Genomic DNA, 26,107 nt, shown 5'->3' on the forward strand with positions numbered 1-26,107 from the left:
CATGTGCCCAATCTGCAGGAGGAGGGGGTGACAATGCAACTGTGGCAGCAGTGGACACTGAGGACAGTGAGGAGGAGGAAGAGGAGGAGGATGTGGCCAACAGGTCACATATGATCCTGCAGTACTTCCAATGACATTCAGGTAAGACAGTTGAACTAAACATTTCCACATTTTAATGTTGTGCTGTGTGACTGTAGCATAATGCAAGTCATTACCTTTGAATCTAATTTGACTGCCACCTATGCCTTCTTTTATTGCATATGTTGGTGTTGTTCCAACAGTGTACTGAGGTGATGCGTACAGACTACTGAGACACATTTGTAGGATGGATCAGCATGTTACTGGACATTTACACAGGATCATGCAGTTCATTACAGTTCAATACATTGTACATTACTTGTTGATAAAGCACTATTACTCAAACTGTGTCTGAGGGTGTTTATTGAAATTTGGTATACAATGGGAAGTGCAATAGAGTGGGGTGATGATTGGAAATACTCCGGTGTAGTGGGCTAGTCTGTTTGCAGCACAGGTCCAGTGTCCAAGGGGCCATAGGAAGAGGAGCAATGGCAGTTCAAAGTGGACAGGGTGATACAGTGGAACGCAAGGGGGGCATTCAGGAGGGCTTCATTTCCTTGCAATGGTCCTTGTCTTGGCCAGTGTCTCTAGTGACTGTCCTGGTCGCAGGGACTGTTTGTGGGGTGGTTTACCTTCTGCAGGGGGAGGGGTGCTGGTGGCCTGTGTGTCCTGTGCCAGGCCCTCCTGTCCACTAGCTGCAGCAGATGTGGAGGGCTGGTCAGTACACTGGCTAGTAGAAGGGGCCCGCTGGTGTGCTGTGTAGTCCCTCATGATGTTGGCCATATCACCCAGCAACCCTGTAATGGAGACCAGGGTGGTGTTCAGGGCCTGCAATTCTTGCTTGATATCCTGGTGGTGTTCCCCCTTCAGACGCTGGCTTTCCTGCATGACGTTTATCACCTGACCCATCTTGTCCTGGGATTGTTGATATGCTCCCAAGACATTAGTGAGTGCCTCCTTTGCAGAAGGTTCCCTTGGCCTGTCCTCCCTCTGTCGCACAGCTGTCCTCGTACTGTCCCTTGCCTCCTGTGCCAGTATCCCCTGAACGGTGTTCCCAATGCCACTGACCCATGGGCCCTCATTGCCTTGCCTGGGAGTTGTGGACTGGGGTCCCTGTGTAGGTGGGCACACTGCTGATTGACGTGTCCTGAGAACAGAGGTCTAGGGACGTTGGGTGTCTGCTGCAGTGTTGGATACTGAGGAGGGACGCTCTGTGGTTGACTGGCTTTGGGCTGGGGTAGCCGACTGACCAGTGGTCATCGATGGGCCAGGGAGTTCGCCCAGATCCAGAACTCCAGAGTTGCTGTTATCATTGGGGGCGTCTTCTGGGTGGGGACTGGGTAGTTGTGGCACCTCTTCACTGCTGTGGTTGGCTGGGGCACCTGTGACAATGTAAGTGGTGTATCATGCTACATGTCTGTGACATATTCTGGATCACTAGCTTCCCCTATATTATTGCTGTTGCCCTGCCACCTTTGTTTGTGTATGGTCCTGGATTGTTGGAGTGTTAGTTCTCCATGTTGTGCATGCATTGGTGGTGGGTGTACATGCGGGGTTGGAAGGGATGTGCATGCAGTGGGTATGGCATGCAGGGCTTGGCATTTAGGTTTGTTGATTGTGGTGGTGCACTGTGTGGGATAGAGTGGGGTGATGGGAGTCAGGGTGGGGGTTGAGATGGCATGCAGGTATGGTGGGGTGATAGGTAGTAAATGTTGACTCACCAGTGTCCAGTCCTCCGGCAATTCCAGTGAGTTCCTCAGGATGCAGGATTACCAAGACTTGCTCCTCCCATGCTGTCAGCTGTGGGGGAGGAGGTGGGGGTCCACCACCAGTCCTCTGGATAGCGAGCTGGTGCCTTGCTGCAATGAAACACACTTTCCCCCATAGGTCGTTCAACCTCTTACTTATGTCTTCCCTTGTACGTTGATATAGTGCCACGACGTTCACCCTGTCCCTGACCCTCCTCTATAGCTCCATCTTCCTTGCAATGGATATCTGCTGTACCTGTGCTCCAGACAGCTGTGGCTCTACCCTATTTCCTCAACCATGACCTACAACTCCTCATTGGTGAAACAGGGGTGCCTTTGTGGGGACATGGGTGTTGTGTGGTGTGTGGAGGTTGTGCAGGGGTGACGTGTGATGTGGTGGGGTGTATGGTGCGTGTCGGCTGAATTTGTAGTTGTGATGTGTGTGCAGTTCTTTTTTGGATGGTCCTTGAAATGTATAGCCGTCTTGTCGTGTTTGCAGAGGGTTATGGGTGATTTGGAAGTGTTTTATAGTGCTGTTGGTGGGTGTGTGGGGTGTGTGTATTTGTGTCAGGTATGAGTTTTTTGTTCTGGCCAATGTTGTCTTGTTTTGTATTTGTGTGGCCATATCCGCTGCAGTGGTGTTCGCCACCATGGTTTACCACCTTTGAATGTCCACTGTGGTAATTTGTGGCTCATTATTTGGAGGGCGTAATATTGATGGCATAACGGTATGGGTGGTAGTTCCATCAGTTTATCACGTTCAGTGAGGCTGGCGGATTTGTGCTTCTGGGTGTTTTCTGTTGGTTTTGTGTGTGTGTGTCATAATCTGGCAGACAGATGTTCGCCTCAGCAGCATTATGTTGGTGGCAGTCACTGTGGTGGAATTAGGAATCTTGGCAAGTATAGTACAGTGCATCATTGAGGACAGGAGGAATGGGGTAGATACTTGGACGTGGACAGGGAGTTGATGGGCATGGGCATCAAACTGACCTTCCAGGGCAGGTGTCAGGGGTTGCAGGAGCAAAATACACCAGACAGGGCAAGCAGGACAGCAGTGCAGGATAACATACCATTAAAAGCAATGGGGAGGGGACAAGACCATGCACATGTACAACAGCACAGAGAGGAAAGAGGCAAGGGTAGGAAGCTGACCATGGTGGACAGACAGGAGGGACAGTTGAAGCATAACAGACCATGAAGGGAAGGAGGGAGGGGGCAGGAGCACAACAATGGACCAGACCATGCAGCATGGAAGGGATAGGAGTCAGCACATGTAAAACAGAGGGCAGGCGGCAAGGGACAGGGCTGGAACAGCAAGCTGACCATGGAGGTCAGGTGGGATGGACACTGGAAGCATAAAACACCATGTAAAGCAACAGTTAAATATAATGGCCTACACAAAGACAACAGAGGGAAGGTGGAAGTGGGTCGGGATTACAGGATGTCTACACATGGCAGGTGGGAGGGACTGTGGCAGCACAGAAGGCCATGCAAGGCAAGCAAGAGGGTTAGTGGCAGCACAAATGCCATGGTGGGTAAATGGGAGGGGGTAGGTGTCTGCAAACAAGACAATGGAGGGCAGAAGGGTTGGGTAGGGGCTGGACACAGGCAAGAGAGTGCAGGGGAAGTGTCTTCACAACCGACCATGTGATGTAGGCAGGAGGAGAGGTTGCAGCACAGCAGTGCATGGAGAGCAGAAAGGAGTGGCAGCAAAATGGACTTTGGAGGACAGGAGGGAGGGGATAGGGGCATGGATCTTGGACAGGCAGGATGGAGGTGGCAGGGACGGGCAGCAGTCATCTCACCATGCTAGGCAGTTGGGACGGGCAGTGCGAGCTCAACAGAATGCTCAGAGTAGATAGGAGGGACAGCAGCCGGTCCATGGAACATGGTGAGCAAACAGGAGGGAGAAGACTCAAACACACACACATTTGAGGGCCGGAGACAGGAGGGTAGGGGCAGCAAGCTAAGCGTAGAGGCTAAGCAGGAGGGCAATGATGGTTCATGGAATTGGGCAATTGAAGGCAGGAGGAGTGGGCAGGGACAATGGCAGCACATCGGACCATGCAGGGCAGGTGAGCAGGGGCTGGTGCATGGACTCAGACAACAGAGGGTAGAGAGGAGGTGGATGTACCTGCAAGTTAACTGTTTACGGCAAGGGGTAAGGACAGTGGCAGAAAAACGGCCACACAGGACTATAATCAAGGAGCAAGGGGACGGACCTGGACAATGGATGGCAAGGAGGAGAGGGGGCAGGAACAGCAAGGTTGGGTGGACACACCACAATGCCTGGCCAGGCCCTGCATCCAACCCCCTCCACCATGCATTGTGATGGGCATTTTACTTAACGTTAAAAACAAAACTAGAAATTTACCGTAAACACCAATGGTTACAGGGACATTATAGATAGGAAATAGAATATAAAAAAGCCATATAAATTCACTAAAAACCATTGAAATTCAGCTGTTATAGTTAGAATTATTTAAAGTAACGATAACTCATGCCCTAAGGTAACTATAACTCGTGCCCTCGCCATGCACTGCTAGTTGTCCTAGATATTACACCACTCATGACTGACATCTTCTATAATATCATTTACAATATCGCTGTAACACTTGCAGTAAAATTATTGATGAGGATTCTGTGCATGGCAAGGGCGCGCGTTCTAGTTACTTGAAAACACTCTAACAGCTAAAGTTCTATGTATTTGTACATGCAAAATCTAAACATAACCATAACGTCCCTGTAATCTTTGTTTTATTAGTGAATGTGCATATATATATATATATATATATATATATATATATATATATTAAAAAAATATATAAAAATACTGATCGCACACTCAGGATTCAAGGAAAAGCACACCTTGTTTTAATCACAAACACAACGTGTTTCGACTGACACAGCAGCCTTGGTCACGTGATCAGTACCACCAATAGACATTCACTAAATACTATTATTAACATAGATATAGAAAAAAGACATATATATATATATATATATCCTCAAAGTCTATAAGACAAAACCAATAAAAACCCATAAAAAGAGGTCTACACCAATAGTATTTTGGGGATTTGGCAACTTCTTATGAAATGGAAACATAAAGGCTTATTAATATGGGAAGCATATTGCTTTCTCAAAAAAGATTTTCAAAATGTACCGGTTTTATACATTCTTCCCAAGATCCATAAAAATAGTACCAATTCCCCAGGTAGACCTATAGTATCATCCTGTGACAGTGCTTTGGAGAATGTTTCCAAGTATGTTGACTATTTCTTGAGAGAGTCGGTAATTAATTTACCCTCATATGTTCATGACACCAAAGACTTCTTGGGCAAACTAGAAGGTATCGTATGGGAAGATGATTTTCTACTACTGACTCTAGATGTGAATTCCCGGTATACCATCATTGACTATAATAAGGGTATTGAAGCATGTAGATATTTTTTACGAACTAGATTCTTAAAATATCTGGCACACACTGACATGATTATGGATATGATAAGATTCTGTTTAACGAACAATGGGCCAGATGTAGGAAAAAAGCAATTTGCGACTTGCAAATTGCGAGTCCCTGCGACTCGCAATTTGCAAGTCGCAAATTGCTATGCAGTACGGTGTCTCAGACACCGACTGCAACTTGCAATGGGGTCGCAATGAACCACCTCATGAATATTCATGAGGTGGGTCACAAATTGCGGCCCCATTGCGAGTATAGGCTAACATGGAGGCCTGCTGACGTCAGCAGACCTCCATGTTAGCGACCTGCTTTTAAATAAAGTAGTTTTTTTTTTTTAAGTGTAGCCCGTTTTCCCTAAGGGAAAATGAGCTGCACTTAAAAAAAAAATGAAACCTTTAGTTTCGTTTTTTTTTCAGGGCAGGGAGTGGTCCCTTGGACCACTCCCTGCCATGAAAAAATATTTTGGGCTCCAGTCACAAACTGGAAGGGGTCCCATGGGGACCCCTTCCAATTTGCGATTGGGTTATCATCCACTTGAAGTGGATGGTAACTGCGATGCTATTTGCGACCGCATATGCGGTTGCAAATGGTATTGCATCCCAATGCGACTCTCAAATAGGAAGGGAACACCCCTTCCTATTTGCGAGTCTGAAATGCATTTTGCGAGTCGGTAACGACTCGCAAAATGCATTTCTGCATTGGGATACGCGTTTTGCGACTCGCAAACGGCAAATTTTGCGGTTTGCGAGTCGCAAAACGTTTGCTACATCTGGCCCAAAATTCTTTTGTTTAATGGGGTCTTATATCAACAGATTCTTGGGAAGGCCATGGGTACTTGCTTTGCCCCCAGTTTTGCCTGACTTTTTCTAGGTTGGTGGGAAGAGGCCATCTTTAAAGATGAGGAACAATATCCAGAAACTAACCAAGCAATTTTGTGGTTAAGGTACATTGGCAACCTGTTTATTATTTGGAAAGGTACTGAGGAAGAGGTTATAAAATTAATTGGTAAACTTAATACCAAGGATTTGAATATAGTTTTGACTCATAATATGAGCAGGTCCTCAATGGAGTTTTTGGATACTGTGATTAAGATCAGTGACCATAAGATCAACACCAAACTTTTTCATAAGACCATGGCAGGCAATAGTCTATTGCATGCGTCTAGTGGACATCCAGACAGTTTGAAATGGAGTATTCCTTACGGGGAGTTATTAAGAGCTAAAAGCATAAGTAGTACCGACGCAGCCTTTGAAATTGAACAAAGTGAGATGATTAACAGATTTAAACAGCATGGTTATCCTGAGTGGGTGAAAGAATTAAAGGGAAAAAAAGAACTGATACCTTGTTTGACAATACTATTAAACAGGAGGTAGATGACAATAAGGGAACTAGACTTATTATAACATATAATGAGGATACGAAACAGATCAATATTATTATCTCCAAGAATTGGAAAATTCTGAAGAGCGATCCCATTATTGGGAGCTCACTACAGAAAAGACCACAGATCACTTATAGAAGAGGACGGAGTTTACATGATATTTTAAGAACTAATGATATAACTACTATCCCTCAATTGAAACAACATAATCTACAAGGATTCTTTCCTTGTGGACATTGCTAGGCATGCTGTAATAGTGTCATGCGGAAGCAATATACTTTATGTAAACCAGGGAAAGTAAGGCAAATCAATCAATTTATAACATGTGGCACTCCTTTTGTGATCTATATACTTGAATGTCCATGCCTAAGATGGTATGTGGGCAGTACAAAACATAGTGTTAAAAAGCGGGTGCCCGAACATATGTGAGCTATTACATCGAAAGATGAACACTATCCGGTAGCAAGACATTTTAAAGATCAGCATAATTCTGATTGTACTCTATTATTCTTCTTAGGGATTGAACATGTACCTTTATACCATAGAGGAGGTAATAGAGAATTGATATTGAGGAAAAAAGAGTCTAAATATATTTTTGACCTGGAAACCAAGATACCAAAAGGACTAAATACAGGTGAAGAATTTATATGCTGCTTAATGGGACATAGTTGAAATATGTAGTTTACGTAGATCTGCGAACTGTTTAGAGATGGATTTTGGATGTCATAAATTATTGAATATATAAATAGTGGATTTTAGTGTATGTAATCAAGATGGTATATCAATTTAGAAGTTGAATTAACTTATTTATATATTATGTGCCTATTTATTTATTTATTTATGTATTTATATATTATTTTTTCAGATAGTGTGGGCTGGATAAAGAACTATTGAGCCCTGCTGACAATCGGTCTCTCTATTGTGCACATCATTCGTGGGTAAAGACTTTTTCCTGCCATTAGACCCACAGATAAAATAATCTTTCTTATTCTCAATTTGCAGTTCATATGATCATTTATTGCTGACCACTAATATAAATGTATTACTATTGACTTATGTTAGGATTAGGAGTACCAGTGTGTTGATGAAATCTTTGGCTATGCTGAAGTTTTTTTGATTGTTTGCTAACATTCCGTTTGGGCTTAAGAAAATGATGATATTTTATCAATTATTTATTATGGCCCAATGGAACATATATATTTATCAAAATGTTTCTCTTCTGCTTTTTATAAAATGTATAAAAAAATATATATTTTACTATTTAATATTGATATATAATATGCCAGGATATATTAATTGGTGGAGGTACTATAACAGTATGGGTCATATATGTTATCAATTATGAATCTGCACTGTGGCAGGGGACTGTCTGTTTTTATGGGTTTTTATTGGTTTTGTTTTATATACTTTGAGGATATGTATATATATATATGTGTCTTTTTTCTATATCTATGTCAATAATAGTATTTAGTGAATGTCTATTGGTGGTACTGATTACGTGACCAAGGCTGCTGTGTCAATCGAAACGCGTTGTGTTTGTGATTAAAACAAGGTGTGCTTTTCCTTGAATCCTGAGTGTGCGATCAGTAATTTTAAATATTTTTTCAATTATTCATTACCGGTCTGCTCGTGCCGGTTTCTAGCACCACCCCTCACGGGACATTGCAGCTCGGAATCGAGCATGTTGGATGTAAATATATATATATATGTATATTGTCTATCCATCTATCTAGCTATCTATTTATATATATATATATATATATATATATATACTCACACACACACACATATATATATATATATATACACATATACATATATCCTCATACGTACATATGTATGTATCTATCTATCTATTGATATATATGTGTATATATATATATATATATATATATATAATAATAATATGCAGCAAAAACTAACACTCCAAGGCTTGTTGTTTGTAGAAATTAATTCAATGGCAAACCATTTTGATCCCAAAGGAGATCTTCTTTACAGCCGGTACAACAATCGAGTGCACCACCATCCTTATGAACAAATTAACTTCATCACAATAAAAATAGTAGAAAGACTATTCCCCCAAACATATAGAAGAAAGACTACATTCCAAAGAAATGTGAATTGCATTTCATATAGAATGAAACATAACTGTACAAAAAATAAATTTCATCAAAAAAACAAATGTATCCTTCAATCACTAAATCAAAAAAGGTCAAGCGCCAATCAAACATATTAAATAAACATCATCAAGACATCTGAGCATTGTAAAATATGTACTTCAAATTTCTTAATAACTTCTAAATGATGGCCAAGTGGCCATACCATTGTCCCAATGTGCCCCCCTGCAAAAAATAGATTCCATTGAAAGCCCTTTGATGAAATTGTCCATAAATCGAAAAGACAAGCACAATTTAATTATATCTCCTATGTTATGTCTAGAGAACATTTTCAAGAGAAGTAAACACCGGATTTTGTATATCCAAATTGACATGTATTCAAAAATCCTCAATTAATGATGGTGCCATTTGATGAATCTTCACAACATTTTCAGAAATAGTGTCCAGGTCACTCCCGATGTTGCCTGCAAAGTATTTTGAGATGATCCGTCAAGCAAATGCAGGGTCCCAAAATGTGTTTCCCCATGCAATTTTCCAAAGGAATTTCAGATATGACTATAGCCCGAACTGCTAAATGGAATTACGCCAAATTTGGCAGAAAGCTGGATCTTAGTCTAGAAAGATCTCCATTTGTAATTTGGCATAAATTAAGTTAGTAAAGGAAAATCACATTTGTATATCAATGTGCATGAACTCTTTGCAGATCCACTTGTGGAGGATCTGTGAATTTGGGGGAAAATCAGGGCCTGACATTTTTTTCTTGCATTGTGTCTGAGGGAGGAAAAAAGATATATATAAATTAAAAGAAATAACATAACGGGCCCGGATACAGATATTCTGAACCTACAGAGGAGATGGAAGGCTCCTTGAGGGACCCCTCATGGGCGAACATTGTCCAAATATATTCTTTGATCAATCTGCAGATCCATTGTGGTGTTTAGTGTGGCCTCCCAGTGTTTAATTAGATTTTATCTTACATTAAGAAAAACATACAATTTTGCTGGGACATTATAGTTAGGTTGATGTTTTACCCATACAAAACCATTGAAATTCAGCAGTTTTAGTTATACTTATGGTTAAACTTATCTGAAAAAACTATAACTCATGCCTTTAAGTAACTTTAGGCCATGGGTTACAGTTTCTTAATAGAAGTATAACTCTAAGTATAACTATACCTGCTAAATTTCTATAGTTTTGCATGGGTCTAACCTTACCCTTCTGGGTGACTTTAATCTTTATTTGGAAGACCCTACAGATTCACAAGCAGCCATGCTTCTGCAGGATCTCTCGGCAATAGGCCTAACCCAATTTGTTTCTGGCCGTGCACATGAGAAGGGACACTTGCTTGATCCAGTCTTTCTAATGAGAGCAGGTTAAAAACTCAGGACCCTGTTCCCGTCACATGGTCTGACCATTTTATAATTCTTTTCAATATGGATCTCACTTACTCTCTCCCTTCTCTTGGCCCTCCCCCACGGGTAGAACGCTGATTGTCTAAACATAATACATAATACTCACACCTTAAAACAGGTTCTTGCCAACAGAAGACCTGACTCAAACCCAAACCCCTCTTTGGCATACGCTTACTTTGCATAGTGGATTAATCAATCCTTGGACTCAGTAATTCCCATAACTAAGCAGACTAGGAAATCTCACACGAAAACAAACCCTTGGTCAACTTTAAAACAACAGTGTAATAAAGCAAGAGAGATTCTGGAGGAAAGACTACTCTTCAATAAGTAAAGCATAATACAGGAAGACCTGTAGACAAAAATATCAGGAAGACAAAATATCAGCTTGAAATTATAGCCCCAAACAGAGCTTAGTATGATGAGAAAATAAAAGCTGCCTCAACCGGACTGAGAGAGATATTTCAGATTGTTAAAACTCTTTTCAAACACTTCCCCCAATTCGGAAATATTGGAATACTCTTCAACACGCTGTAACATTGCTAAGTTTTGGGAAATAAATTGATGATATTAACCTTACTTTTCATCCTGCCAACTCAGACCCCCACCTGCATGTTTGTAATGAGGTTCAATAGGGCCCCAACTTGGCTCTCATGAGCCCTCTAGATATCACTTCAGAGGTCTTGCTAATGCTTTTCAAGTAGGCTCAAATCAGGACCCCCTAGGGATCTTGCACTGCTGTTTATTTTAGCCTAGGTTTTTGAACACATCTGGCCAACTTTGCTCAGTGTTCTGAACTCATCTTTTGCCAAAGGGATGGTACCTACTCCATGGAAAAATGCAATGGTAAAAGCATCCTTAAAAATAAGAATCTAGGGCCCCTCAACCCCAGGAACTACAGGCTTATCTCCCTTTTGCCTGGCCAAGTAAACTTTTGGAAGGTTATGTCAATAACCATCTCTGAATTTCTCGAGAAATATAGGGGGTCATTCCGACCGGGGTCGGGGTCGGCGGGAGCACCGTCAACAGGCTGGCGGTGCCCCGCAGGGCATTCTGACCGCGGCGGTTTGGCCGCGGTCAGAACAGGAAAACCGGCGGTCTCCCGCCGGTTTTCCGCTGCCCTGGGAATCCCCCATGGCGGCACAGCTTGCTGCGCCGCCATGGGGGATTCCGACCCCCTCACCGCCATCCTGTTCCTGGCGGTTCCACCCGCCAGGAACAGGATGGCGGTGAGGGGTGTCGTGGGTCCCCTAGGGGCCCCACTTTGTATTTCAGTGTCTGCTTTGCAGACACTGAAATACGCGACGGGTGCCACTGCACCCGTCGCACATCCTCCACTCCGCCGGCTCTATTCGGACCCGGCATCCTCATGAAGGGGTGTTTCTCACTGGTCTGGAGGGCGGCCTTTTGGCGGTCGCCCGCCAGCCCAGTGGGAAACCCAGAATACCCGCGGCGGTCTTTTGACCGCGCAGCGGTATTCTGGCGGTTCCCTCCAGGCGGGCGGCTCCCGCCGCCCGCCGGGGTCAGATTGACCCCCATAATATTCTACATCCTACTCATAAGGCTTTCAGTATCAAGCATGGAACCAAAACTGCCCGCCTGGTCTCTGTGGAGGAGGCCAAAATGCTGCTGGATCAGGAAGGTACAGCTGCTATTGTCCACCTTTGATAGGTCAATCATGCGATTCTTCTTGAAAGACTTCAGAGGATGGGTGTGGCAGGTCAAGCTCTCCTCTGGCTCCAATCTTTACTCAGCCACAGTCCCTTTCAGGTGTTGGAGGGTGGCTATATATGTGGCTATATATCTGGCAATTTCTCTCTGAATTTTGGAGTCCCCCAAGGATCTTCATGAAGTCCAACACTATTCAATGTGTATATGCACCCTCCGGCAGATGTTGCATTCAGGATCTTGATACTCTCATATGCAGATTATACACAACCGGTCTTCTCCATCTGCTGCACACAGGATCCCTGCTGTGCGACCATTTCCTACGTCCTTGGCTTGCTGGATAAATTACTCTGCTTGAAAAATAAATGGAGAGAAGATTGAACTTATGATCTTTGGTACTTCCCTACTGTCTCAGCTAAACCTGGGATGACCCAGCAATTTAGGCACCCTGCCCCCTCCCCCCAAGCCTGCTGTAAAAATTCTGGGGGTCTGGCTGGATAAGGCACTAACCATGGACATCCACGCCACAAAACCGGCTGCAACCTGTCATGGGATCCTTAGAATTCTTAGGAAAAGTCCTCATCTGCTTCCTCTTCCCTCTAAAAGAATAGCAGTCCCAGTGTTTATTCTTGCTCTCCTGAATTATGGAACATTTGCTGTACCTGGGAGCTCCTAAGTCAGTGATCAGGAAATTGCAGGTGGAGCAGAATTCCACAGCCCACCTACTCTATGACATTCCAAGACAGATGTCTGTTCAGCTCGCTCTCAGTTGTCCTCACTGGCTCACGGTGGTCCAGAGGGTTACATTTAAATTCCTGTGCATTGCCCGCAAAGCACTATTGAATACTGTCCCAAAGCTCTGCCCGTCATTGATTACGCCTTATATCCCCACAAGGTGCCTGTGATCTACTATTGGCCAATTAGCAACGGTACCCCGCTTTAAATAACTAGTGTGGAGGCAGATCTTTCTGATATAATCTACTCAAGCAATGGAACTCTCTTATTTTTTCCTTACAGGCTTCTGATACTGAACTTCCTTTTCACAAGCATTTAAAAACATGTCTGTTTGCCCATTTGTTTTGAATTGTCTAGCCCTTTTCGGACTGTTCCCCCCAGTATTTCTTCCGGTGTGACTCATAGTGTACTTCAGCGCTGGGATGCCTATGGGCAGCGACAGGCCCTACAAAAGCCTGATGATGATGATGATGCGTAAAACGTCAACCTAACTATAATGTTGTATATATATATGTGTATATAGATGATTGTGCATATATTTGCAACTGAAGAGATGAGTTCAACAAACATTCCCACCGCTCTGTTCTATTAAAATGTTCTAGTCAAGAAAGTGGTAGGAAATCAAGGCAGTCTAAGAAGGAAGGTAGGGTCCAGTAGGGATAAATGTGATTGTATTGCACAGGAGAATAATCAGAGGTAAAATTAAATGAAAATCTGTCCTGTGACCACATGCCATAGTGCTGTCTTTATGCAACCAATTAGAATGCAAATTTCACCTCTAACTGCCTCAATTGATACACTCTCATTTACTTTAAAATTTCAGCTCTTGGATTGGTATCACCAACATCTATTTTTGAGAATCCCGTCTGCCAGATACAATGTAAAAGTCTCTGGTGGTCGCTACCAGTTAGTTATAGTTAGGACCTAGTTTCTATAGAAATTTCTGTTTTTGCCTGCCTATATCTTTGGCGCTGCTTGACATATCTTGACAAAAATGTCTCCAAACTTTGACAGTCACATATGTTTCCAATGTTAACTCCCATAGGAAAAATTGAACAGCAACAGCGACAAAACCACTGGATGGAATTATCCCACTTTGGCAGAAAGGTAGCTCTTGGCCCAGAAAGAGACCGTTTTGTTATTTGGTGTAAATCCGTTCAGTAGTTTTTGAGAAATTGAAGATAATCCAAACTTGTAAATATAGGTTCTCATTGTGACTTTGGCGATCTTTTTGAAAGACCGCTAAAGCCGTGGGCACCAGAAGAACCAGGTGTTGCACGGTGCTACCCAGAACTACCCAAAGTTCTCTCCTCAGTTTTGCATAATTTATGCGTCACTTTAACCCTGAAAGGGTGTGTATATATATATATATATATATATATATATATATATGTATATATATATATATATATATATATATATATATATATATATATATATATATATTTATTTAAAGTGATCAATATCATATACAGTGATATTCAAAAACAATATTATATACACAAAAGGACAATATTCTTTATTTCTGTGTTCTGTCCTTCTATATTTTTGACCTGACAATATTTTTGACACAATATTATTGCACTACACTCATTTTGAAATTATATTTTGGTCATCCACAGCTAAAACAATAACCTCTTCAATTGCAAGCTCCAACCAGAAGTGCACAACATAATTTTGGCAGAGGAAATAAATCCAGGCTAAAGGGTTTAGCCTCTCGACAATACATTTTTTGATATTCTCGAAAGAAAGATGAATAAAATATTCGTTTATGGATATTAGAGAGGGTTTTCAATTGATACAATGGAGGAGAAATGACCTAAACCTGAAACATCCAGTCTTGTTATCATTGGATATACCATCGGACTCATAACAGTAACTTTGGCAGCAACTGTAATAGTGTAAGATCCAACACCTCACAGAAAAACAGATAAAAGGGGGAAATTCCTAGAACAAGGGACAGAAGTAGATAAATGTAACAGACAAGGAGGAAACATCCCCTCATTCAGAACAATATATAACAACAACAAAAGCTGAAAAGAACAGGTAAGAGAATCCAGAAAATCTTAAAATCAGAAGCATGTTGCATGCCAAAAATGTAGGATAGTTGTGAAATTTAATGAGCCGAAGCCACAGATTGCTGATGAAACTTAGTAGAAAGTATCAATCATAAACAAAACAATAGTAACCAGTGATCAGATTGTCTTGAGACCACATGACAAACCTTCTGCAAGAATGGTTGCAAATCAAGATAGGTTCAGGAATAAAGTGAATGCAGTATCTATGAAAGGTTCACAGGAAATAAATCATGACTGAAACGCGTATCATGGTTGATGGTGTAAAACTCAATTTCCCAATGCTCCAGAAATGTTTATATCTGAAAAAAGCATTCAAACATGCACTTTGATGAAATACTTTCTCACTCCTTTAAACAAAACCTCCTTTGTAGGATGTCATTACTAAAAACTTCACACACATACTCACTTATATGCAAAAACTTCTGCCCATTTTCTCTCCTTCCAGAACCAAGTAAAATGCTGGGAAAACACATAAACAAAACCTCTCTCATTATTTAGAGGCAAATGGAATTCTGCACCCATCCCAAACAAAATTCATATCAGGCAGGAGTATGGATACAGCTGTTCTAGCAGCCTTCGAAGAACTAAGGGCAATCTTGGATAAAGTTGGTTCAGTGGCCTAAATCCTTCTAGATCAAAGTACCACTTTTGACACCATGTCACCATGTCGCACTCCATACTTAGTAGTAGGCTGATAGAAGCCAAGATAACCGGTGCAGCCCTTAAGTGGTTGTCCTTCTTTCTCTAAAGCGGATCCAACCAAGTATCTGAAGAAGATAACTAGTCAGACATTTTTTTATTTGAGTGTGTAGAGCCTCAGGGCTCATCAATTAGTTTAACTTTATTCAATGTACATGTTCTTCCACTTGCAGAGATTATAAAGACGTATGGTTTATCATTAACATCTTATGTGGATGTTGCACAAACTATTATCAGTCTCTTGCATCAAAGAGAAAGTACCGCTACTCTCCTTAACAAATGCCTTAAGCATGTAGTTGACTGGATAGTCGCTAGCAATCTCAAATTGAATGGAAATAAAACAGAGGTGCTGGTAGTAGGAGACAATTCCTCCAGTTGGATAGAATTGAATTGACCTCCAAGTATGGGGAGTCAACCCATCCTAAATGCTGAGGTAAAGGTTCTTGAAGTCTGGCTTGACAAGAACCTCAATATAGAAACACATGAGAAGAAACTTGTTGGCACCTGCTTTTGGCTTCTAAAGACTGTGAGAAGTTTACTGAGATGGATGCCAGAATTATCTTGTATAGTGGTGGTGCAAGGCCAAATTATCTTCTGACTTCAATATTGGAGCGCCCTCTATTTAGGGAGTCCTAAGTCAGTCAAAAAAAGATTTCAGGTCATACAAAATGCTGCAGTCCGAACGCTTCTGAAAATCACCAAACTCCAGTCATTAACTGCAGCCAGGGCAGCCCTGCACTGGCTCCCAATGCAAAAAGGATATATTTTCTGGGTCGTAGGGAGGTACACAATAAAGTATCCAAATTTATCCAGACATTATTGAAACCCCATCTTCTCACAAGATTACTGCACTCTACAAATCTGCAATTGTTAACAGTGCAGAGAATAAAGAAAGCTAGAACAGGTAGCTGCTCCTTTGCTTTTTTCATCCCTAAGCTCTGGAATGCATTCCCTCTGCAAATTAGGAAGACGGAATCAGAACTTAAATTCAGGAAATCTATATAAACTTTTATTTCTAAATAATGTTGTTACATGACCAGATTGCTACTTTAGTGCTGGGAGGTCCTGTGGGTAGCCACACGCACTAAACTATACTTTGTAGACTGAAAATCCCCAGAGCTACAAGTGTTTTTTTATATTTGTTATTTTTTTACTTCATTTTTATTTATCCCTCCCACGCTCCGCCCCACCCCTTTAGGTTGCTGCAAGCCGTGACTGGTGCTAGTTATTTAGATCCCAGGAGCAGGAGCTCCACGTGATAACCCCAAATTCAACTCACCTTGCATGCTTAGACCAGCAGATCATCAGTGGTGACATAAATGTTTTCCTTGCAGTCGTAGTCTTCCTGGTGGTTACCCTGGCTGACAAGGACCAGTAACAAAGAAAATAAATCACAGTTAAACCTGTAAAGCCTTTAAGAAGCAATGTAATGTGCAAGCACCAGATTGCATGCAAAATGTTTTATAAATAATAATACATAATAAATAAAATGTTTTATAAATAATAATAAATAATAATAAATAATAAATAAAGAACTTACCTGATATGAGGTTTCCGGATTCCAGGGGTCGTTAAAGAGAATTAAAAAAGGAGCACATTACAGCTGTAGTTGGACCTAGTGCTGAAACAATTGAAAACTACTGTAGGAGTGTAAACATTATTAATAAAAATTGTGCCATTAAAATATAATGTGAAATAACATGTACTAAGAGGCCTAACTGAAATCAAGTATTAGTAAATACAAATGTGCAGCTGACATGGCGGACACCATAAACAACATATACTACTATGAAATAATAATGTCTAATGAAAATTGGTTTTGCTTGATAATAATTGCATATGCAAAAAAAGTTATTATTAAAGTGTACTAAACGATTTATGATTTAAAATTATTATGACATATTATGTTTAGCACTAGTTTAAAGGCCTCATATTTTAGTAATTTTCAGAGGCATTTTTTTTAAAGAATGCTAGTTCTTAAAAAATTATGTTCTTCAATTATACTGTATGACTTGCACACTGTGGAAAAGTTATGTTGTTTGCTTGTTACAATTATTTCCTGAGATGAGATAATAAAATACACACTAAACAATAGGCCTCAGTTTTCAATGTTGTGTTTTTCATGTAACATTTCATTTCTGTTCCAGTTTCATATTTTGTCTGGAAGTACATTTTATGTTTCCATGTAGTCATAAATGTAATTAATCGTGGAAGCTGATGCCCACATTGCAAGAGAAGTGACAGCATTAATCCAGTCCTTGGTGAAGAAAATGTGAAAAGATACATCTGATTCACGTAAGAGGATAATTGGCTGCAAACTAAAACCACCTCATACTCTGTCCAATAAAAACATAGTTAGTAACATTTTAGGACCTTAATATAGCAATGTTTAATTGATGTAAGTCAGATTCCATTTTAGCTTCCTTTTTGCTCTTATGCTGCATAGTTCTTGCCTATGTTTTTAACAGTTCAGACATATCAGCCCCCAACTTGCTGGACTGTTTCCCTTCATGCCCTGATGCTGTTCCCTTAAGACCTGATGTTCCTGCGCTCGGCTGATGAAGTGTCTGCTACTTGCTGATCCATTTAGGGGAGGTGTAACCAATGTGCATTTGTTATTTTTGCAGGTTTTTCTCCCTTAGAAAATCCAATCGCTTATTTTAGTTAGCACCCTATTTAGATGTTTTCCAAATTAATTTTTGTCTTATTTTCCCTTTTGCATGAAGCCCACACATGCTTTTCAAATTAGAGTGTTGGTTAAGGACACCTGGCCTAAACCTAATTATGGATGTATATAACTTGATTTTGATTTCATTCAGTTCCACAATTAAATGTATGCCAGTTCTATTTTTCACTTAATTCTTTTGTTGTTCTATATTATTATTTTGGAATGTCTTATGATTAATGATTTAATTAGATTGAGATATTTTATGTGTTTGGGACAGCCTGTGATGTTTCTGTATCTCTATCATTTGGTCTTGCACATGGTTTATGTGATCTTAGCATTGTTAATCTAAAGGGCAATAAATGTTAAAACTTTACTAAACTGGTGTGGTGATTTCTGGACATATAGGTTGTGGTGTGTTCAAATTATTGACTGTTATTGGTTATGTCGATTATTTCATGTTCTACTTGATGTCTGTTGGTTTCACAGGGCTTATTTGGATGATTTCTCACTTCTGTCTGAGTCAAATGATCTGAGCTGACCTCTGAGAGTACTGGGGCCATATGTACGAACACATTTTCCCATAGACACAGAATGGGTAAAACCGTTTGCTACATCTGGCCCTAGATGTTTTACCCTATACGTGTCACCTTATCAGAACAATATAAAGGCAAATGAGGTCTGTGACACCCACAGTTTTGATAGTAGAGGATGTTTATGTCTCAATAGGAGGGTATCATCTGATGGTTTCATTTTAATAGGAGGGAAACATCCTAGTTTTGATGGTTCTATCTCAATAGGAGAGAACTGAGAGGTTTTGCCAAGACTTGTTGAAACTTTGATTTTTGAAAATGTTGTTTTACCAATGTTTGTTTAGGTGAAATTTGGTTTTGCCAATGCTTGCTTGGATAAAATAAGGTATTTTCCCAGTGTTCCCAGGGATCGTTTAAGTTTTGAGTGGTTTGCCTTTGCAATGCTTTGGCAATTCGCAGGTGAATTGTTATGTGTGAGAGAAATAGTCAGTTTGCGTACTCTAATGTAGTTGATTAGGAAGTGTGTATACTCCAAAGGATAAGATTAGGGAAGTTATTGCACTTCAAGTGATTGTGGAGCTTTGTGCTCAAACATTGCCCACGTGGTTGTTAATGTACAGACCCTCCATTGTCTAATGCTCCTGAATATTGTACATGTTTCCGAGACACTTTGTTGTGGTTGTTTCTTGTTTTCCGTGTTAGGTCAATTGGGCGTGGTTGACAAATAGTATCTCTAGCGTATGTGTTAAGGGAGTGTTTGTTTGACAAATATTGTTGATTCCTGAGAGCTCAAGGAGGATCTGATATTAGTCAAGAGTGAAATTTGCAGGTCAACGTTTACTTACACATGAGAGAAAGCTAATGTCTAGTGAGTAGCTGTCAGAGCTAGAAGCCACAGTCGAAAATTCCCGAAAGGTTTCCGAAGTCTTTGAGCCTCTGCCTGCAGTAAGCAGACAAGTTGGTTTGTTGATTTTTTTCTTTAGTACTCGCAATATTTTGCATTTAGTTTTTGTGTGAATCACCCTTGAATTTTGTCTCATTCACGAGTCTTTGTCAGCCGAGTTAAACGTCATTGGGTCTGTGCTGGGATAGGTCGATTGGTGAAAAGGAGCCACAAACAAATTGGTGATCAGCTATTGGTCGAGAATAGCAATCAAAAAGGATTTGGGGATTTAATTACTTCCTGTTTTGAATTTAGTTTGTAGTTTTGAGTCAAATTAAAGGCAAAAATATAATTTTTCAAAGCGTTAAAGATTACATTGAGAAGAGATGCTTTCACTCCTGTCAGACTAGGAGAAACTGCCCTACCAGAAGATACACCCACATACATTGTAATTGAGGAGAAAAGTCTTTCAGCACATATTTGGTTAAAGCAATGGTACAAAATTACAGAGAAGGAAGGGATCTTAGTGTTTCCTGCTCATGGAAGTTTTAAAATGAAAATTTTAGAGAATTTCAGAGGAGTGCACTAAAAATTAAAGCCTCCTCCAAGACCAGCACAATTTGAACCCTTAGTTATTTGCGAGTTAGTGGCCAGACCACAAGAGAAATACAAATTTGAGAGCCGAATGAGAAAATCTGAGAAAACATTGCTAGAAGCAAGATGGGACAATAATCGGACATTTTGGAGAACAGAAACTTTACCGGGTATTGGAATGTATCCTGCAATTACATAAGAGAAAAAGGACAGTGTTAGACCAAAGACAAGAAAAAGAATATGGATCTTGAACAAATTGTGTCGAAGTCATATGAAGCTAAGAAGTCGTTGACTTATGATAGTGACTCAGATGTTGATGAATTTATAACGCAATTATTGAGAAATTGTCCCCCACCATATGCAGCACAAGAAGCAGGTCCAGGTACTTGCATTAGTCCAAGTGCACTACCTCCAGTTGTCAAATACAGATCACTACCAATGTTCCTGCTATTACAGTAGCTCAGACACCTATGAATCACACTGTGGCACAGCCTACAGTCTATTCTACAGTTCCTATTGATAGTTCTGCACTGAGTTTTACAGTAGCGGTATCACCACAGATTTTTCAGAAACCAATGACTCCTGTGCAAGTTGTTAGTCAAGCACAGACAATGCCAAGGTATAGTCCAGTACCAGTACCACAAAAAGTTCCTCAGTAGTTACAGGTCAGAACTCTGAAGTAAGTTACCCGAGAAATCAGAATGCTCAATCAAGTCCAGAAACATTAACAGTGCCTCTTACAATTGGTCCAGTTGTTCCATTGTATGCTGAGGGAAACATGAGATTAATGTACAGAATCTTTTTAATTCAAATGCAGAAATGGAGAGACTCAATGCTACTCCGGGAGTCATGTCTCCAGTGAATCAGACTTTTGACAAAAACAGGTCTTCTAATAGATTTAACTTATTCCAGAATTTCTCAACATTTGGAGAAGCAAAATCCAAGTTCAAATTCAATTCTGATGACACCTGAGAGCATAATGGGTCTGCCATGTAATACTTCACAATGCATTCCCAATGTGAATAATGATGTTTCTTTACAAGGTTTGACAGCTCAGCAGTTGACAGATTGGTTGGAGAAAGTGAGTGGAGCATCAGCAATGAAAGCAGTTGCTGAAGGGGAAAGAACACTGCAACTATCAAGATTAAAATTAGAATTAAATGAAATGATTGAGGGAACACTTGAATTAAATAGAATTGACTCACATAATGAAGATTTGTTATGCTTCATGTGTAAATATGTCACAAACAGAGCAGTATTGGCACATCAGACATTATCAGAACTTGGAGAAAAATAAGAAGTGGATATTGAGAAGTTTAAACATTTGAAAAGGAGTTAGATTAGAATTTGATTCAAAAGACATTGAGAACATGAGATCACCTGGAATGAAAATTCACATTAGATAATTTATTCAAAGTATTCAAACATGGGGAGCGTTAGTTAATGGGAAGGCAGATGGTTAAAGAAAAGAGAACAGAAGAAAAGAGAGTCTGCAAATGTGAATTATAGTGATAACCAATAGTCCAGTAAAGATATTACCAATGAGGGAAATTCCTGAAGGGAATTTTGTTAATGTCCATTGGAGAAGGAGTGATATTTTATCTTTCAAAAATGATTACCCAAGATTGAGAGAGACACCAGTGGAATGGTACCAGCAAACAGAGAGGTTTGTGAAACTCGCAAAATGCCTGTGGGAAGATTTCAATGGTACCAGCTGATTTATGGGTTGAGTGCAAAAGTGTTAATTGGCCGACAATAGAACCTCCACGAGATCCAGTTACAGGTGCACCATCTCCTGAAGTAGTGAAAAGCTATTACAAGGTGATTGAATTTCTAAAAATGAGAATTTCCCCTAAAAATATTGATTGGCAGAGAATTGATAGGACAGCTCAGGAAGTGAAGAAGTCAATACATGCAAATTATGAAAGGTTGTTGTATGCATTCAAACATTTCAGTAGTACAAAACAAATGAGCCCAAAGACATGATTCAATTTGTGTTCAGATTTGTTGAAGGGTTGAGACCGGAAATTAGCCAGATGCTTAAGAGTCATTTGATTTGCTGGCAAGCAAAACCGGTTGATGAAGTATTGCAGTCTGCTAAATATCGCAGTGACAAGATTGAAATGAAGCAGAAGAAACTAAAAGAAAAGGCAATGGTGATGTAGTGCCTGACTTTGCGCAGTTATCATCCCAGAGAGGACTCATGACCTCTTTTGTCTCACCAGTTAGAAATGGTGATAGAATTCATGATTTGTTACAAGCTCTACAATTGCCTGAACAAGTTGCTGTGGTCGAGTGCAGTACACACCAGAAGTCGAGCAATTTCACTTCCATTGGAAATTCCTATGTGGATCAGGTTGCTCGCTTTACCGCACTGAATGGTGTAACATTTAATGAAGAATGGAAAAAGGTTGGTGCAATAAGTACTGATGAGACAAATCAATATTACATGTTCTCAGAAACTGACACCTGGGAGGAGATAAAAAAGAATCCAAAATGAAGTTCCAGAAGATGGAAAAAAAAAGCTGGATAAAACTGGGTTGCACACAAGGAGAATTGGATGAAATTTGGGTTTCAAAGGAAGGGCAAGTGCTTTTGCCAGACTGTCTATTGACGCAAATGCCAAGATACCTTCATGGTCAAATACACATTGGCAGTGATGCTATTATTCGAACATTTAAGCAATCCTGGTTTAATCCAAAGTTTAGACAGGTTGCTGAAGCAATTTGTCACAAATGCATTACATGTCAGTAAATGAACGTGGGAAAAATAACTTTTGTTACTTTTAGTCACATTCGAAGAGCAGGTGGTCCATTTAAAAGAATGCAAATGGATTTCATTGAGGTGCCTGTGTGTGGTGGTTTGAGATACGTGCTGGTTATTGTCTGTATATTTAGTCACCAGATTGAAGCTTGCCACACCTGTAGAAATGATAGCCTCACAGTAGCAAAGCTTTTGCTTAGGAAGTTGATAACATGTTTTGGGTTTCAAGCCACTTTAGAATTAGACAGAGAAAGTCACTTAAAAAACGAGGTGATTAAATTACTATGTTCAGCCTTAAACATTGAGCAGAAGCTGCATTGCACCTACCGACCGGAAGCTTCTGGGTTAGTAAAACAAATGAATGGAACTTTGAAAACTTGATTGGCAAAAATGTGTGCATCCACAAATCTGAAATGGCCAGATCCTTTGCCATTGATTCTAATGAGCATGAGAAGTACATCCAACAGACAGACTGGTCTCTCTCCCCATGAAATCCTTATGGGCAGAGCAATGGGATTGCAAGCTGTTCCTGCAAATGCACTTATAAACATAACAGATGACTTGGTGCTAGATTACTGCAAGGGTCTAGCTGATGTGGATTGCTCTTTGTCTCACCCACGAAAGCAGCAAATGTGCCACCATCCCAAGACCAGTGTCATAGTCTCTGAGCTGGTGATTGGTTGGAACCTAGTTGGAAAGGCCCTTATCAGATCATTCTGGTTACAACAACTGCTGTTAAGTGTGCTGGAGTTCCAAAGTGACATCTCTTCTAGAAGAAGATCAAGTGTCACTGAGAGCACCAGCAGACGTTGTACAGTCTCAAGAAGCAAGAAGAGAGCATGTGGAGACTAAAAAAGCAAAGACAGTGCAAACTGGTGAACATTCTGGTACACCTCTGAGCAATGAAATAGAGGTTAATCCTGATATTCCTCAAATAGCAGCATTCGAAATAGATGAAGCAGGAGAGACAAGTCTAAGGAGGACTCTCCCAGAAGAATTTGATGGGAAAAAGAGATAAAGCAGATTATGTTCCTTGAAGAAGCTGAAAGTGAGGTTGAGTTCAATCAAAGTCATGCAGATTTGACTCCTCCTGAAGTTGCTAATGGTGCAGGTGAAGCAAGTCAAAGTCAAGGTCCTGCTGAACAAAGAAGGATCGTAAGTCCAGTTTTACCATCACTGTCTAGAAAAACTGTGAAAGCATACAAGTGGCCAACACTGCATCACATTGAAAAGGTTCCTGATGTACTTACTGTCAAGCATAAATGAGGAAGCTGAAACAACAGAAGGAACAGATCTGTAGAGAGAAGTGCAAATTGAAGATCAAAGAGCAAGAGAGTTGCAATTAGAAGATACACAGGTCCTGAATGGGCATATATTTTGCAGCCGATGAATGGGAACACACATTTATGTCCTTTTGTTTTGACCGTGAGAATCAGATTTTTCATTTCGGAACTTGAAATTGCATTTGAACTGAGTTTTGAAATCACACTGCCAACTGCACAAGAGAGACAATTCAAAGTAATAGTTAGTGATTAGCAGATTATGATATAACAAGATGCATTTGAAACTGATTTTGACAAAGCTTCTAAACCTATTTTTGAAAAGTTTTGGAGATAAGTCTAAAAGCTGCTGTAAATAATTGCAAAGAAGACTGAAGACTATTTCTGATTTTTGTTTGGCTGCATAGTTAAATCTATTTTTCTTTTTCTTTCACTTTCTGATTCTTTACAGATCATGGATTCTGGACACAATCACATTAAACAAGATAAGTGTTGCAAATGTATGTGTGTTGGATTAGCAGTTGTAGGTGTGTTGTTGATTGTAAGTATGAGTGTTTCTAGTAAAGCTGAGACTAATTGTTTAATAGGGATGAGAAATGCTTACACTTAGACAACTCACAGGGAGATCTTTCTTCTAATGTTTTCTATCACTTATTGTATGAAGGTGTTGAGACAATGGATGTGAGAGAGTGTTATGTGTGTACACAAATTCCTTCATCACTGTAAGAAAGTATTACATATCATAGCCTACCACCAACATATGGAACTAGTTGTAATCTTCTGTTAACAAGATTCTATAATCAAGAATACCTCCAATATCTTTACTTGAATATGGATGTTGTTTTTTTCTTTTGTTCTAATTAATCAACATTTGAGTAGTATTACTAAAGATAAGAACATTGATATTATAGGAGGTTTCTTAGAACCTACACTAATGTTTGGCACTGTTTACACACACAGGAATAATCTCACTTGTATGCTTTCAAAAGTTAAGAAAATGTTCCTGGATCAGACTGATGACAGAAGAAAAGATTTGAAGGAGAAGATAGAGAAGGGATTAGTGAAACAAAATTACAAGAATGATTATGCATATGGTGTAACTAAAACACAAGGGAAGCTTGCTTTAGATTACCAACATGTAGGAAAGCTTTTTGTTTACAGACCTCAATCCAGAACTGATACTAAGTTTGTGTGAAGAATAAATGTTACTTTATGTTGAATGGACAAGATCCTGCGATTCCTGGGGTTTATTACATCTGTGGTTAAAGGGCTTATTATCTTCTCCATAAGGGACGGTATTGTACTTGCTATTTGGGACTGTTTTTTCCTAAAATGTATCAAGTTGAAAACATTGACGAAATACATGTGAACCTGAGATCAAGATCAAAAAGGTCAAGTTATTCGGAAATAGATGGAGATATATTTGGAGCAATTATTCCTTCTGTAGGAGTTGAATGACATGTAAATTAGAACGTTGTCTACTATTGTAGATAGAATGCAAAAAGATTTTTCTGGAGCAAATATACTGATGGATACTGAAATGGTTGAAGTATGTTCGATGGTTCTTCAGACCCATCTTGTTTTAGACATCCTTTTAGCAAAGGTAGGTGAGGTCTGCTGAATGCTTGAAGCAAAATATTGCTGTACATTAATTCCTGATAATAGTAAATGAATTAGAAATTTAATTAAGAATTTGACTGATTTTAAAACTGACCTAAAAGATTTGAAAGAGCCACAAGTGTGGTAAATGTTAGGCAAAAGTTTTACTGAAGTGAAAAATTAGTTGGGTAATCTTGGTCAGGGTGTTGTGGGACTGATAGTGAAACCATTAATATTAGTGGTTGCGTGTGTCATTTGCATATTTGGACTTTACAAATTGTATAGATTCATAGAAAGACAAAAGATGAAAAATGAACAGAGGAGGGAAGAAATTAAAATGGAAATGATGAGATGTAAATACTTCCATGATTTGAGAAATTCTGAAACCTGGAGAAAAATGAGAAATAGTAGATA

The sequence above is a fragment of the Pleurodeles waltl genome, chromosome 11 (assembly GCF_031143425.1).
Source record: "Pleurodeles waltl isolate 20211129_DDA chromosome 11, aPleWal1.hap1.20221129, whole genome shotgun sequence".
In the NCBI taxonomy this organism is placed as follows: Eukaryota; Metazoa; Chordata; class Amphibia; order Caudata; family Salamandridae; genus Pleurodeles; species Pleurodeles waltl.